The sequence below is a fragment of the Triturus cristatus genome, chromosome 10 (genome assembly GCF_964204655.1).
Source record: "Triturus cristatus chromosome 10, aTriCri1.1, whole genome shotgun sequence".
Classification (NCBI taxonomy): domain Eukaryota; kingdom Metazoa; phylum Chordata; class Amphibia; order Caudata; family Salamandridae; genus Triturus; species Triturus cristatus.
In genome coordinates this window covers 1,199,769,423-1,199,786,340 of record NC_140593.1, presented here as the reverse complement: position 1 = coordinate 1,199,786,340, position 16,918 = coordinate 1,199,769,423, and the positions used below count along the sequence as shown (strand labels likewise).

Genomic DNA, 16,918 nt, shown 5'->3' with positions numbered 1-16,918 from the left:
CACGTAAGCATGGATACTGTTATTATAAATACACACGCATTTCTGTGTTCAAATGAGAAGACCACTCTGCTGAGCATTGCTAGGCCGCTGTTGTCAGTTTCAGCTGATTCCTGTTTACCCTCTGCGAGGAGGGATGTCTAACCTGTGACCAAGACGGGGACCTGCACACACTTACCTTCAGGTAATGGGGAGTTAGATCTTCCAGTAGGGTATTCTTGGCGGAACACCCTCCCTAGGCTAATAGGTTAGGGAGCTCATAGTAGGAGTACACTATACACAGTACTTGTATGCCAACATATATACTGCGTCAGCACAATGGTGGAATCGTTTATTCTTTTCACTGTTCTCATATCGCTAATCACTTTGATTTGCTTTTGTCTATTAATCATGGCAGCGCATATATTATATACAAAACAATATACAAAAATCACAATGGTTCAATAACTATTGAAATGCTCCTTTGTGTATTTCTTGTGTATCTACCTGAGCATGCATGAGTGACTGAGCGAAAAGGTTTTAGATCTGTTATCACGATTCCTTGGGGAGTCAGGGTTGTCATGTAATGAGGTTGCCCTAACTATTAGTTACCTGACTAGGTTTAGGGGTACTCATGGGGGAACTGTGAGCTAGCAGGACTATCGACCAACATATCCAGAGGGGGTGCATGGAATCAGTCTAGCAACATTTCAACGCTTGTGTTGCCCAAACAAACATATAGTTCCTACTGAGAAAGTGGAAACAGTATTGATATATATATAGCAAACCATTTTTCACCCCATCTCGCCTTGAAGACTTTGGAATAAATGGAGGGAAACTGATGTCGATGCACCCTGGTAGGTGCTTCATAGACTCAAGAACATTGCCTGACGCCACAGGTGTGGACTGAGTCCAGAACCCTCTACTGGCGGCATTGCGGCTTTGAAGTTTGCTGGATCCAGTCTGATGCCTAGGAATTGTTCTACATGTGAGGAATCTACAGGTAGATAGAGTATCCACAAGTAATATTGTTACTGCAGGTAAGTAACTTTTTCTTTTCAATAATTGAGAGGTCCTCATGATGGCGCAACCAGTGGGCTGATTAGTAATGTCCGGGATTGAGAATGAATTGAACTTGACTACGATGGCCCCCATCTTCAGCCCACCTCCACTTCCCTTCTCCTGGCTCTGGTTGTCTGTCCTTACGACCAATAAGCTCAGCAGGCATCTCACTGGTAGGGTTTGACAGGCTGGCATTCTGGTCTCCTTCAGGGGTACTTCCAGTGTGGGTTGAAATGTTGTCTGATCAGTGGATGTTTATTTACGTGTTTGTTAAAGTACTGTTGAAATGAGGTAATTCACTGGCTTTTTGAGGTGGCTATTGTGGGAGATGGGAGGGACGAGGTACAGAATCGTGCACATGACATACAGAGGACAACACCTTCTGATGAGATAATCTGCACATTGATAATCATCAGGCCGACATACCAGACTATAATGGGACATCCTACTGATAGCACTATGCCAAATTGATTTCTGACATGGAGTTTTCTGAGGAAAAATACCCTGAAAAACACAACATGTACTAGCAAATCTAGACTGCCATAATAGTGACATCGCTCTCATACAGGAGACGCACCTTGATACAACTGGAATGTCCTGCTTTGCATTAAAATGGTTCTGCCACAGATCACTAGCGAATTATTCCTCGTATGCTAGAGGTACTGCTCTATGGGTTAAACTGGATGTTGCATTACAAGTCCTCGATGAGGAAAATGACATACAGGGCCAATACAATATAATTCAATCCTTGGTAATTGGAATGCAAATGACATTGCTCAATTGCTGGGGCCCAATGCGGATGATACCAACTTTCTGCGGACATTATAGGCCAAATGCTTGGCAGTGTCTCCTCAAAGGATATTGTGAGGAGGGAATTTTAGTTTGGTACTGGACAGACAGATTGATTGTTTTAATGCTGACACACATATGCATCATGCAGTGGCATCAACACTCAGGAATTTAATGGGAGATGACAGTCTAGGAGATACATGGAGGCATAGATTCCCTGACACAAAATAAGGCACACATATCTCCAGGGCACATGGGTCCTAGGCATGCCTGGACTATTGAGTTGGCACAAGGGATATTCTTAGCTGGTCTACTAGGGTTGACCACCTTCCATTTACATTGTCTGATGATTCGCCAGATATCCTGGTAATAGAGATCCCACACATAGAGCATTTACATGGCATCTGTCCCCTTCAACCCTATTGGACGATGTCTTCAGGGACAAGATTAAGACAGAAATGGAAGCATTCTTTCAACTAAACACTCTGTACCATCAATAGGCACACTATGGGAGGCTTTTAAAGCTTATATGCGGGGAATTTGTGCGGCCAAGCATAATGGGGTTCGCAGGGCCCTAATGGAATGACTAAATACGCTTGATAAGCAGCTTGGAACACTTGAAAATAAATATTTGCCAATAGATGGCCCAGGGTCTTGCTGGTGTTAGGGCCACACTTACTGAATTCATTAAGACTGCTGACCAAGTGGTGAAACACTTATACAAACATGCCAAGGCGCAAACAGAGAGGCCGGGCAGGACCCTGGCCTCCCTTATTCTCCCTTTAAAGTCTCTACAAGACATTACATTATTAGTGGAAATGATGGTGAACGTAGATACAACGCTCAGACCATCCTGGCTGACTTTGTCAGATATTATACAGAACTATATACATCATGAGTGCAAGCCTCTCCTATGGATAATGTCACCTATTTTGACCATATAGCATTAGCCTTGCTGGAGAGCCCTCGTAGGAAGCTTTTAGAGACACCCATCACTTCAGATGAGATTACCTCTGTGAGTTCTAGTCTCCCCACATACACGACTCCTAGGAATGACAGGTTCCCAGTTGAATTCTATAAGTAATGCTCAAGGTTACTGGTGTCTAAACTGTTGCAAGTGTATAATGTGGCAGTAGATAATGATACCCTCACTTAGGGAGACCATCCTCATTACACTCTTATAGGCAGACAAACCACCGGCACAATATGAATCTTACCGCCCACTGTCCCTTATTAATATGGGATTTGAGTGCTTGTGGTATCTCTCATTTGTATACCTTCCTGACAAAAGCAGAATTTTAAAACTCAATGCATTATCATTTTTAGGACACCAACTCCTTCAGAACTGAAGGCTTTCAGTGTGACATTTCATGTCAGAAAAAAAGTGCTACTACTTCTGGTGTTATGCAATTAAGGTTTGCTCATTTTTAATGTTGGCAGAATTACATCTTAGGTGAAACTGATAAAATAACCTTTGAAATTAAGGCAGATTTAAGCTGAGAAGAGCTTGCCTTCAGCTTGAAATATCTTACCTTGCTCCCAGTATCACGAGTCTTGGTTCTGAGTTTATTTACTTGGGATTCTGCAATGTCGGCCCTTTCCTCAGCTTCTTCAAGCTCGTGTTGCACCTTCCTGAATTTGGTCAAATGTGCGTTGGCTTGTTCCTCCTAAAACCAGAAAATCAACAATACCAATGTACTTGCATTTTGAAAGGAAGGGAAACCGCAGTTACACCGCAAGCGGTACAACGCATACCATTACCCCACATGCCTTTGCAACGCAAACGGTGTGTAGCAGTGGGTAGAAGATGTTGGATTTAACTACAACACCTTCCCTACTGTTGCACACACTGGAGTTGGAATAGTAAATTAAACTATTCCAAATTACAGCGCCTCCCCCGACAGAAAGTCGGGGTAAAGTTTTGCGTAGCAGCGGCATGCAGGGTAATGGCATGCGTTGTATTGTCACATATCTGAAAGGAATATATCTTAGAAATTTCAAAGTTAAATATTTGATTGGGCCACCGCAAATCCACATCTAAAAAATGTATTTAAAGTAGAAACAATGATTATCGGCAAATATTTAATCCTGCGCACACTTCTGCCTTTGCTTTGGTGAAGAGATAACTTTTGTACTCATGGTATAGTTCTGTTACTCTGACAGGAATCTCTACACAAATGTTCTCCTTTTTTTTGATAATATATTTATTATAAATATATGTATAGCACAAACATGACCCTTACTGGTATCAGAGCGCTTCCCAATTTTGGGTAAGAGGGATACAGTATTGGGAAGCAAAACATTTGTTACATAATGATGCAAGGTGCGTTCATGACTCCTGTAGTTATCAGAACCCTTTATATAAGGGTAGCGGGATATAGTAATGGGTGAGGAACATTCAAACATCTGTATGTACAACGCATGCTAACAATGTTCTTCCCAGGTATATAACCATGTCTTAAGTCAATCAAGATGACCAAATAGAGGGCAGTAATGAAGTCTAGGAGCCAAGGCCTATTAGGGCAGGAACTTGAGCATTAGGATTTTTTTCACTTCCTTTTTGGAGGATGTGTGGAGGAGATTGTAGGGATTTCCGGAGGAAGAGAGTTCCAAATCTTCGGGGCAATCCCTGAGAAGACTCTGTTACTTGATCTCTTTTTGTGGAAAATCTGTGGTTTTAGGAGCATTGTACTTGCACTTCGTGATGCTCTGCAGCCCTCTGATAGTTCTAGTTTTTGAGCCAGATAGATGGGGGTCTTGGAATGAAGGGCTTTGTGCGTCATGCATGACATGTTTAACTGTATTCTTGCCTCGTATGGTAACCACTTTAGGGATTTTAGGGCTGGGGATATGCGTCCTTTTCTTGTTGGCCCAGTAATCAATCTAGCTGCGGCATTAAGGGAAGCCCTTAGTGGGGCCAGGCTCTGTTTGTGGAGCCCACGTAGCGTGGAACTACCATAGTCTAGTCTTGGCAAAACTAAAGCTTATACTTTCAATTTGAAGTCTTTCTGTGGAAGGAACGGTTTGAGATTCCCTAGTTTACTCATCTGGTGTTTAGCACCCTTGCTTACATTGCTGATATGGTTCTTCATATTCAAGTGCATGTCTAGTGTGATACCAAGGGATTTAGCTGATTCAATAATAGGGGGGGAACAGTTGAAGGCTGTGAGGTGTTTCATGCAAAGGTCAATCTTGGGAGTGTGATTTGGGGTGCAATGAGAGAAAATTCAGCTTTGGATGTGTTGAGCAAGAGGTAGTTGTCAGTGAGCCAGTTTTGAGTGTTCATCAGGATTGAGTTGAGTGAGATGATGTCTTCTGGGGAGGTGATTTTCAGATGAAGTTGATTGTCATCCGCATACATAAGAAAAATAATGTTTGCTGATTTCATGGCATTTGCTAACGGTTCCAATAATACATTGAGGAATATTGGTGATAGGGGGGACCCCCCTGGAACCCCCATAGTTACTGTACGGGCTGAGAAAGAGATTGAGTCATCTTGATTCTTTGGGATCTGTTTTAAAGGAAGGAAGTGAACCAATTCAATACCAACCCTGATAAGCCCACCCTGTTTTCTGGAGAAGATAGTAGTTTGATATGGTTCACAGTGTCAAAGGCAGAAAATAAGACAAGCAGGATCAATAAGCAAGATTCATCACGGTCTAGGAACTATAAAATGTCATCCATGATGTGCGTGAGTGCAGATTCAATGCTGTGCCCTCTCCGGAAACCAGACTGATGATGATCCAGCAATTGGAATTTCTCGATGTGTGAGCAGAGTTGAATTAGCAAGCATTTCTAAAAAAGTTTTGCCAGAGTGGGGATGTTGGAAATGGGACAGAAGTTGTACAGATCGGAGCTGTCTGCATTAGGTTATTTTAGAATGGGAGTTACCTGTGCTGCTTTTAGACAGTCAGGGATTGTGCCTTGCACTAGTGAAGCATTGACGATTTTGCACCATAAGGGATGGATGGAGGCTTTTATTTCCTTGAAGATGGGAGGTGGAAGAGGGTTGCTGAAGTGGTTAGATGGATTTATTTGAAGAAGAGTGTTGTAAATGTCACTTTCGCTGAGGTGAGTAAAGGTGTGCCAAGATGCATTGTTCTTGAGGCTTAAACTAGGGGGGATGAGTGGCTCTTGGTGGGTAAGCGGGGCCAAGTTTGCATACATTGGGAGAAGAGCCTTCTTTGATTCAATATCTATATTGATGCAGTTAGTTTTCTAGGAGAAGAAGGTGGCTAAATCGTCGCACGTAGGAGAGCTGTCACTAAGGTCATGGCGGTTGGGTGCCTTGAGCAATTGTTGTTTAAGGAGTTCAAAAAGTTACTTAGGGCAGTTTTTAGCTTGATTAAGTTGAGATCTGAAGAAGTCGGCCTCTGCAGACTTGATATTTGTTTGTTGTAAGAATTCCTGATAGCTCTAAGAAGGTTTAAATGTTTGGTGGATGGTATGGATCTCCATGATATTTCAGGCGCCCTCAGTTTACGGCGTTCTGAGTTTAGATTGGAGTTGAATCAAGGTTTGGAAATTTTGTGGGAGGCATTTTTATATTGTAAAGGGGCTATAGCATCCATGACACCAGAGATGGAGGAATTGTAAAAATCAGTGAGGATATGATCATCCATCAAGTCTGCTTGGGAAGACAAGGCATTTTTACAACAGGTAGCTAGTTCTTCAGTGTTTATATTTTGAAGGTTCCTTTTCCATTGCTTCATTTTCATGGGCTGGACCCCCTTTACGACACCTTTCTGTTAATGAAGAAGAGGATGCAGTAGTGGTCAGACCAACCGCATGGGGTAATGGAGTCCAGTGTGATGGTGTTACCTTTGGCTATGATGAGGTCCAGAATTTCACCCTTGTTGTGAGTTGAGCTATCCCAGAATTGTGTCAGTTCTTGATCCAAAAGGAAGGATTTGAGCCAATTCACTATGTGATCATTCGGGTTAGACCAGTGTAGGTTAAAGCCTCCCAGGAAGATTCGAGACACTAGAGGGTCCTCATTGGAAGAGATGATTTCCATTAAGTGTTCAATGAAGGAAAGATTGTCACCGGGAGGTGTGGGGGGGGTAGAATGTATGTAACGTGCAGACCGGGCGACTTTTGCATGATATGGTGAGGCATAGCTATTCGCAGGAGATTGTAGTGGGGCTTTCTGATTGTGAGACTGAGAGTGTGTTTCTGTGTATAGAGGCTATTCCTCCACCCTGTTTCAAGGATCTGTCCATACGAATTATGTCATAATTAGGTGGGACTAGAAGGTCAAGGGTAGGGGAGGAAGAGCAATTCCGCCAGATTTCTGTGAGGATAATGATATCCAGTCAGTTAGTCAGGATGAGGTCATAGATATCGGTGGTGTGTTTGCATGTTGAGAAGTACGCATTTCAATTGGTCAGTCAATTGGGGAGTATGAGTCTGGAGGATATTAACACGCTTGAGGTTTTCGCTACTTATAGCTCTGGAATTGTAGACAGGTTCTCTGTCAGGCTTAGCGTGTATAATTTGTATTTGACCTGGTAGGGACTTGTCAGAGACTAAAGGGAGGGAATAAGATATGAGTAGATCAAGAATCTCACTGGTCAAGAGATAATCCTTAAGTCTTCTGGGGCGAGAGGAGGCATTTGGTAGGGGTGAAGTATTAAAGGTGTTGGGAAAAGTCTGTGTGACAGAGGCAGGAATTGTGTCAATAAGGACACTAGGTTGGGTCCCTAGCGTGCTAAGTGTTCTGAGTAAGGGTAGATGTTCGATAGTAATGGCCTTCAGTTCTCGGTCTGAGAAGACACAGGTGGCACAAGATCTCATGAAGACGAGCATCCCAGTCTGATTTTTGGTAGTTTGATAAGGGTTGTATAGGTAGTTCCGGCAGGGGGTGGGTCCTTGTGTGATCGCTGTGGGGACCAAGGGGGCATTGAGGAGGTTAGAGGGGGTGCATGAAGCAGTGCAGTCTTGTTGAATCTCTGTTAAGGAGGGGAGAGGAGCCATTGGTGGTTGGCGGGTGATAGGGGTTGTGTATGGCAGATGGTATGAGAGCGAGGAAAGAAAGAGTGGGTTAGGTGTGATAAGATCCAAGGAATGTAGTTGTCTGGACATATACTGGGTTGAAGGCGCGTTAGGATAGATCAAGCAGGGAGGTTCACCAGAGGAGGAAGGGGGTGGGGAGGCGGTCGAGGAATCCTCAACAAGGGAACCAATTTGCATCCGTGTGGAGCCCGGGGAGGTGTGAGAAGCTATAGATGTGTAGGTTCCGATGATACTAAGTCAGGGGACTGGATGGAACAGAGGTCGTTTCGAGAGTGAGGGGGGTTATGATCAGATTCGGTCACCCCAGGCCTGAGGAGGGATGTGAGAGTGATACTGTTTGTAAGATTATGTTTTAAGGGGGAAGGAGAAGACTTGGAATTAACAGCTATCTTGAGGGTAGGGAAGATATTATCCATCATGGCTAAATTGTCATCCGAAGCTTGAATTAAGATAATCCCGGTATTGTAAAGGGAAATGGTGGCGTTCGCACTGTAGAGTAACAAGGGTTAGGCTGTAAGTTGGAGGCCATACTGTGTTTTCCTGGTACCTGTTATACAAAGCATGGAGTAGAAGATGGTCCTCCATCGTGCCCATTTTCTGGTGTAGAAGATCAGGTCATTGGTTAATTTCCTCTCATTTGCACAGAAGTAAAAGTCAGAGATAAGAGTTTCAGGTCGGATAACCTATGTTTGTGCTTCTTGGTCGCATATTTTGAGATATTGGGAGGGTAGTTGATCCTTAAAGGCATGGCGACTGGCTGGGACAAGCCCTGTATCTATTCTGTGATTCCAGTTAAATATCTGCGTAGAAACGGGAAGGGTCAGTGAACAAAGTCGCGTTGAGATAATAGGTAGTCTGTGACACCTGAAATTGCGCCTGGATGAGAATCCTTAACGGGAGATGGGTGGGAGCCGAGCTCTCCTCGAGTATGGCTACAAGTTACTGTCAATAGGATGGCGGAACTGCAGAGGATGCAAAGGTGCGCTCTTTTTCAATAACATAGGATGAGCTAATACCAGATAGGATTAACGTGATGAGTATTAAATTGCAAGAGCCCAACTACGCAAGAGGAGAGGGAAAAACTATTTTTTTTTTAAAAGCGTTATTGGTCCTTCAAGCTTCTGGTTTGTCCTATTCATATCAGTGATGAGACTGTACCAAAAGGCCGTCCTCCTAAATATTTAAGGAGTGGTAGGTGGGAAAAGTTAAATCCTGTAATTCTAACAGGTTGTTATTGGAAAACTGTGGCTCTCCTATGTCTTGTTCATGACTTGTCAGGTGGTATTAGCATACCAATGGTCATAGAATAATAAAAGCTATGGTTAATTTCTGGTTATGACACCATTCTAAGAGGCATCTTGCTTGGATTTTATCAGCAATAAGAATGAAATGTGTGGTTGGATATATCTGCATAAAAGAGGAATTAGAAAAATACTGCCAAATCTTACCGTTTCCTCGGCCTGTCTCTTGTAGGCTTTAACCTTCAACTGCAGTTTGTCTGCCAAGTCCTGCAGTCTCAGGACATTCTTCTTATCTTCCTCAGACTATAATTACAAAATAAATTTGATTCATTAGTAACAGCCGTTATTTTCATCATCTGAATTGGTGAAATGGGAAACTCTTCACATTTGTAAGTTATTTTATTTTTTCATAATAAAATACTCCTTTGTTATGTTATTCAGTAGTATGTAAGGAGAAAAACAGTGTTGAAGTTCTGTTTATTTATTAATAAAATATTCAAGGCATATGAGCTGTAGATCATATGCTTTTGCATAGATCGCCATCTAGTGTTGGGTCCGGATGTTTGCACTTTGTTTTTCTTCGAAGAAGTCTTTCCAGTCATGACGTCGGTGACTCCTCCTTTCGGTGATAGTGCGCATGGGCATCAACTTCATTGTTAGATTGTTTTTTTTGCGCCATCGGGTTCGGATGTGAATATTTGTGCTCCGGTTCGGCACTGTGTTTTCGGGCCCCCTTCGACACGTAATCCACTACCCTCCACGGTATTGTTTATCGAACGCGTTTCCCATTCACCGCGTATCATATGTTCTTGAAAACCTTTGTCAGAACATTTGTGGAAGGCCATTGGGCCTACCCGCGCCGGGATCGGTAGCAGCTGATGGAACGGATTCCATTCAAGTTATGTCCAGGGTGTCGCGCTAAGTTTCCATGCTCTGACTTGCACGAGGTGTGCAACATTTGCCTAACCCCAGAACATGATGAGAAAGACACGGTCGTTTCGGTCAAAGAAAACCCTCTGTGATCGTCGGGCTCGACGTCACAAAATGAACCAACGAAGCAGCTCTGTGCGGGGCCTCCTTGAAGACGAGTCTGAACACGAAGAAACGCAAGCGCAGGAAGCCAAAATGGAAGAGGAATACATCTCCGTGTCCGAAGCCGACTCTGATGCCAAAGACCTCACACCGGGACAACGGATCATGAGTAAAGACACTTCATTCCCAGACCATCTCCTTTATAAAAAGGCTCCGGTCCCTCCTCTGCCTTCGTGCCAAGGTTGGCACCGAGAAAGGGTTTAGAGTGCCCCGCCTTCGGGCTCGGTGCTGAAACATAAACAACAGCCTTCCGGCTCGGGCTCTACCCATCCCCATGCCGATGCCGACCCGAAACCTTCGGCATCGAAAACAAAACACCTTCTGGTTTCCGTGCCACCATTGCATAAACCTAAATCTACAGAGCGAAAACCTTTGGAGCCAAAACCTTCAACACCAAAACCGGCATCAAAAGAAAGTACTGCAACTAAAGAGCCTCTGACCGATAAGCCACTTTCGGATCCGAAACAGAAGGAGATCGTTATTAACCCAGAAACTGGACATATTCATGCCAAAGTTCCTGAGAAAAGAAAAATGGGCCAACCAGAAGACTACCACATTCCTCTAAAGAAGAAACATGTGGGCACTAACCCTTCTCCACCATATATCCCACCTTCTTCACCCACTGATCCAAATTTACTGATTCACTTACACATTCCCCAACACAACCATCACCCATCCCACAAGATACAGGGGATGGGGATATGGATGACTATGCACCGCAAGATGCACCACAGGATCCTGATCCATGAGATCATTATAATGTTCCTCAACCAGATAATGACCCTGACCTATATTCATCCAGGCCTTCGCCCCCAGATGACAACATTGGGTACATTGAGCTCCTTAATAGGACCGCACAATATCATGGAGTAGAGCTTCATAAAGAAAGTTTAGAGGAGGATTTTTTGTTGGAGACACTGAGTTCATCTCAAAGGGCTACACAAACATTACCAATGTTAAAGGCAATGCTTAAACACACTGAGGATATCTTTAAAGACCCTGTAAGAGCTAGGATCATCACTCCCAGGGTGAAAAGAAAAACAAAGCTGCACCTAATGACCCTGTGTATATCAAAGGCCAGTTACCCTTAGACTCTCTGGTCGTTTCCAATGCTCGTAAGAGAGCTAACTCTCAAACAACATGTGACGCCCCTCCTCCTGATAAGGAGTACAAATTATTAGATGCTTCGGGAAAAAGGATAGCCTCACAAGCGGCTAATAATTGGCGCATTGCCAATGCCCAAGCATTGTTGGCAAGGTATGATAGAGCTCATTATGATGAACTCAAAAAGCTCATTGAATTCCTACCGGATGAGCATAAGACTAAAGCCAGTGACCTTATTCAAGAAGGTAAACTAATAACTAATACCTCTATCAGGTGTGCGTTAGATCAGGCAGATACAGCAGCTTGGGTATTAAACACTAGTGTACTACTCCGTAGACATGCTTGGCTAAGGCTTTCAAGGTTCAAGCCTGAAGTACAAGCCTCTATTCTTAATCAACCTTTTGATAAAGAACATCTCTTTGACCCAGCTGTCGATGTATCACTGGAAAAGATGAAAAAAGATACAGAAGTTGCTAAGTCCAAGGGGGCCTTTCAATCACCTTCTAACAGGGGTTCCTTTTGTCGCTCATCCTATAGGGACGGCTCCAAAAATGTATCTACAGAGAATTCCTCCTCCTCTTACAAGGGCAACAATCTGTCACCCTTTTCAAGAGTTTATTTCAGAGGAGGATATAGAGGAAACAATGGCAGGGGAAGAGGCAACATGCACCTCCTCTGCAAACAACAAGCAGTGACTTATTTCCCATACCCCCGATCATTCCACTCCTGTCAGGGGCCGTCTTTCACAATTTGTATCCATTTGGAATTCGATTACATCAGACAAATGGGTTCTACAAATTATCCAATCTGGTTATTGCCTGGAGCTTACAAGCACTCCACTGAATATTCCTCTAAGGTCACATCTCATGTCACAAGAACATCTCACCCTTCTAAAGAAAGAGGATCTTTCTTTGTTGCAAAAGGGGGCAATAGAACCAGTCCCTTTACAATACCAAGGAACAGGAGTGTACTCCCTCTACTTCCTAATTCCCAAAAAGGACGGCTCTATGAGGCCTATATTGGACCTCAGAGAACTAAATCTATTCATTCAGTTGGACCATGTTCATATGGTAACACTCCAACAAGTGCTTCCGCTCCTTCAGCAAGGTGACTTTCTATCCACTCTGGATTTAAAGGACACTTACACTCTACACGCAAACTGGGGGCTTCCATGGCATTCCTAGGAAATATATCCATAGATGATATATGCAAAGCTGCACATGGTGTACACCTCACACATTCATAAAACACTATTCTGTGGATAGCACAGCAAGCTAGAGTAGGCCAAGCAGTTTTACGAACACTATTTCAAACCACTGCAATGGCTACAGGTTACCTACCGCTTTGGGAGATACCTGCTATGTAGTCTAAGCAAAAGCATATGATCTACAGCTCATATGCGTCGAACAGAAAATGCTACTTACCCAGTATGTACACTGTAATTGTTAGGTAACCAGGTAAGCAAACGGGCGCTCAACTGTATATCTAGGTCACAATATCAAAACTGATAATAAATCTATATCGGTACCCAGTATGTATCTGTTCTTGGCATACAGAACTGTAGAGCCATATGCGCCCGCCCGCCTCCCAGGGTACCTATACCTGTTGCAGTAACATCTTACTTATAAACATGCATTCATGGACATCTCCTTTTTACTAACTCCATTATCACCCTCTGCGTGAAAACAATCTAACAATGGAGTCGATGCCCATGCGTACTATCACCGAAAGGAGGAGTCACCTACCTCGTGACTGGAAAGACTTCTTTGAAGAAAAACAAAGTGCAAACATCCGGACACAACACTAGATGGCAATCTATGCAAAAGCATATGACTCTACAGCTCTATATGCCAAGAACAGATGTATACTAGGAAAGTAGCATTTTCCTTTTATTCATTGTGATCCTTAGACCTGACAGCCTTAGGGTGGTCTTACCCCTAGCTTTTTCCCTCCCTCCTCCTCTTTTCTAACCTCGTTGGCACTGGTATTAGGACTCCGCGCACTGTACCACTGCTTACCAGTGCTAAAGTGTTTGTGCTCTCTCTCTCTCTCCAGAGTATGGCTTCTGCTTTAGCCATATGGTACCTGTTGCCTGCCTCTGATCACATAACTATGTGTAGTTTGCAGTTGGACTTTGTGTATTCCTTTTAGACAGCCACACACAATGCGAGCTTAGGTGTGTCTCAATGGGCCATCTCTGGCAGAATGAGAGGGAGGAGCTGGGCACAGCCTCACTTCCACCTAAATAGGCTGTGCCCTAGCCACACACAAAGGGCTGCATATCTCCCTGGAAGTGAGTTTGGAGCCAGGGCAGGAAGATGTCTGTGCCCTTCAAAGGAATGTCTTTGAAGTCTACCCCTCTTCAAAGGCACCACTGGGTATAAGTACAAGACCTCAGATGCCACCACTTCAGTACACTTCTGGACCTGTGGATACTCTGCCACGAAGAAGGACTGCCGTACGGCTGAAGGACTGCCACTGTGCTGGACTGCCACTGTTCTGGACTGCACTGTGCTGGACTCCTTCTTTGCCGTACAGCTCTTCTGCCTGATGCCCTCTTGACTGGGTGAGAAGGACTGAACCTGCATCTCTTGACCCTCAGAGACCAGAATGACTCCAAGGGCTAGTTGGCTGGCCTCCTGATCAGGGACCTAACAGGCTTCCAACCCCTGCTCCAGGACTCTGTCGTCTATGATTCTACTCTGCCATGGGGTGCCACTCCAGTCCTGGACCCTTGGATGTGGGCCTAAGGTGCTTGCCAGTGGAACTGACACAACTTCTCCGTTGCGTGACACATACCCGAGCAGAACTGACGCATATCTTCGTCTGAGCAGCGCATCCTCGAGCAAATCATTGCATCGCCGCTGGTGCGTGGCTTGGACCTGATTCAAAAGACTTGCATCACTGCCACAACCCACAACTTGGGACCGATGCATCACCTTCGGAATCCCCACCATGCAACGCTTTCCCAAGCACAGCTCCTCGGATCTCTATTCGATGGCAACCTCAACAACTAAACTTCGCATCGCAGGTTCACTGGTCCTCGGAATCAACAGATTGCCTCAGCTGCATATCGCATCCCCGACACCAGACTTCGCATCACAAGCCCCATCGACAGGATCCTCGACGTCGGTGTTGACATCGACACAACAGGACCTCGCACCACAGCCTCGCCGTATCTCGGAATCACTACATCACCTTGACTGCATGGCACATCTTCAACGTGGATCCATGCAACACCCTGTAACCAGGATTTAAGGTGCAGCGGGTCTAACTGGGTCCCTGTAGCCGACCCACACTCCATCGCGGTCGGCCTGAACTTGTGACTTTGTCCTGGTTTGGCGTGACCAGATATTCCCCATAGCGCTTTGTGGTTTTTGGTGCTTTTTTCACTATAAACTTTAGAAATCAATATCTCCAGTTCTATTAATTAGATCTTTGTTGTTTGGTCTCTTTTGATTTATTGAAGTCAGATCTTGATGTGTGAGATTTTTTTGTGTGGTGTTTTCACAGTTTTACTGTTTGAAAGTTACACAAATACTTTACAGACTGCTTCTACGTTAAGCCTGACTGCTCTGTGCCAAGTTCCTAGAGGATGAGCAAAGGTTAATTTAGGGTTTGTCTGCTCCTTACCATGAATAGGTTTGAGGTTGTTGCTTGACCAGAGCTTATACACCTGTCAACCAGTAACCAAATTTGTAAAAGTGGTTAATTATACATACCTGATATGTTAGTTCCTTAAATCTCCTCTCGTACTTGCGGACACCTTTAATAGCTTCTGCCCCGCGTTTCTGTTCAGCTTCAAGCTCGTTCTCCAGTTCATGGACCTGAAAGTGGAATTGATTTGGTTATATTATTCTCTCACTGACCCCTACCTCCAAACTCTTACATTGTGAACTCTGCTGTGTAACTCACTCTGCTCTCCACTTTCTGGAGCTGCTTCTTCCCACCCTTCATCGCGAGCTGCTCAGCCTCATCCAGGCGATGTTGCAGGTCATTCACAGTCTGCTCCAGGTTCTTCTTCATTCTCTCAAGATGGGCACTTGTGTCCTGCTCCTTCTTGAGCTCCTCCGCCATCAAAGCAGCCTACATGGAAACATAAGGTTGTGCTTAGTATTGAAGAGGACATGTTTTTCTTCCAAGCACATTAATCTTTTTTTAGTGAAAACACTTTTTAGTGCACAAACACCCAAAATATTGTGGCAGGATAATGTATTTATCAAATTACTGCAGTTAAAGTCAGGTCTTAAAAGCTTTCTTGAATTAATTTTAAGTATAATCTTTAACTACAAAATATCTTTGTATTTAGTTTGAGAGCTGTTCAGCAGAAACACAAAAGATATCCCTTCAAGCATAATTTGAACTTGGAGATTCCAAATTTTGGTTTGTGAGAGGAGCACAAAGAGTGCTTAGGTTTTGAGCTGGTGAGTGGTAATAACATAAATCCAGTATGAGCAAAGGCTCTGTAGGCCACTGAGAGGGCCCTGATCTGTGTACAATAAATGTATTTCGACCATATAGTAAGCCAGCAGCAAATCAGTTGATGCTGAGCTATGGACAATAATGAGAGATGGGTATAATTTGTCACAATTGGAATTGCCTTTGCACAAGTCCAATTTTGGGAGTAGCATCTTGAAACTCACAGTAGAAAATCCGTGCTGGTAAGCAGGAGCAGAGTTGAATTTAATAAATGTGGTAATTATCCACAGATAGAGGAAATCAAGTACAGCCAATGGGCTGTTGGGCTTCCTATGTATTTTTTTAAACTGCAAATTAAATAGGTGTCATCAGTGTATGTGAATCTCCAACATATATGGTGAAGGGCTGTTAAAGGCTGAAAATCATAGTTATAAATGCTAAATGTTTGAGCCTTTGGGGCATGCCATTTAACTTATGTAGGAGTATATTCGAAAGGTGTCTGTGCAGCTTCTTGATGGCAGATCTGGAGGCACTGAAGCAAGAATGGGATTCAGTGGTGTCAAAAGTGGCAGTCAGCAGCATCATTATAACAAGCTAAACACCACCTTCATCATTTGCCTCCTATAGCCATTCATCTGCTACCTATACAACCATTATTACATATTAATTCTTGGACCAAAACACCCCTGTAATGGGTCCAGGATATTACTGGATTCTGCTGAAGCTCAGCCGTAACAGCTTGCTAAATAGATTTACCCAGAAGTGGCATATTAGAAATGGGCCTGAAGTTAGAAAGTTGGTTATGAAAAGGTTTTTTTCAGCAGTGGTGTTAATCCTATAAGTTTACTTTCCGGTTGGTCTCGATTGATAATTAGAAGACAGCAGATTCATAAAAGTAACTTTCAATAGAGGTTTAAAGTATGAAAAAAGGGAAAGATAAGAGGTAGTCTCTGAGATTCTAAATATCAGAAGACAGAGGGAAATCCTCTGCTTCAGTATTGCTGCTGAGGTTTTTACCTTGATGTAAAAGATTGGATGACTCCACAAACGTCATCAAAAAGTAGTGACATCACTCCTGCAATAGGCAGGATATGAAAACTCTCCAGTTTGCGTTTTCGGGCCATAAGTATGCATTTGTTGAAATAGGCTTTTTAAAATTTGGTTAACATGCTTTAACGGTGAAATGGAATCCAAACACGATTCGGATGGATAGAGCATAC

At 43.7% G+C, this 16,918-nt stretch overlaps 1 protein-coding gene and 1 pseudogene across 2 annotated transcripts in view; both read right to left on the bottom strand.

Moving 5' to 3' along the window:
* LOC146797042 (myosin-4-like) overlaps nt 1-16,918 on the bottom strand; it is a 242,141-nt gene that overhangs the window by 8,051 nt on the left and 217,172 nt on the right. The window lies entirely within an intron of this gene.
* LOC146797043 (uncharacterized) overlaps nt 1-16,918 on the bottom strand; it is a 233,229-nt pseudogene that overhangs the window by 126,378 nt on the left and 89,933 nt on the right. The window contains exons 32-35 of the transcript XR_014969675.1: nt 15,195-15,365; nt 15,002-15,106; nt 9,291-9,386; nt 3,360-3,494 (exon numbers count right to left, since the gene is read on the bottom strand). The product of XR_014969675.1 is annotated as an uncharacterized LOC146797043 (transcript). The remainder of the gene's footprint in view (nt 1-3,359; nt 3,495-9,290; nt 9,387-15,001; nt 15,107-15,194; nt 15,366-16,918) is intronic.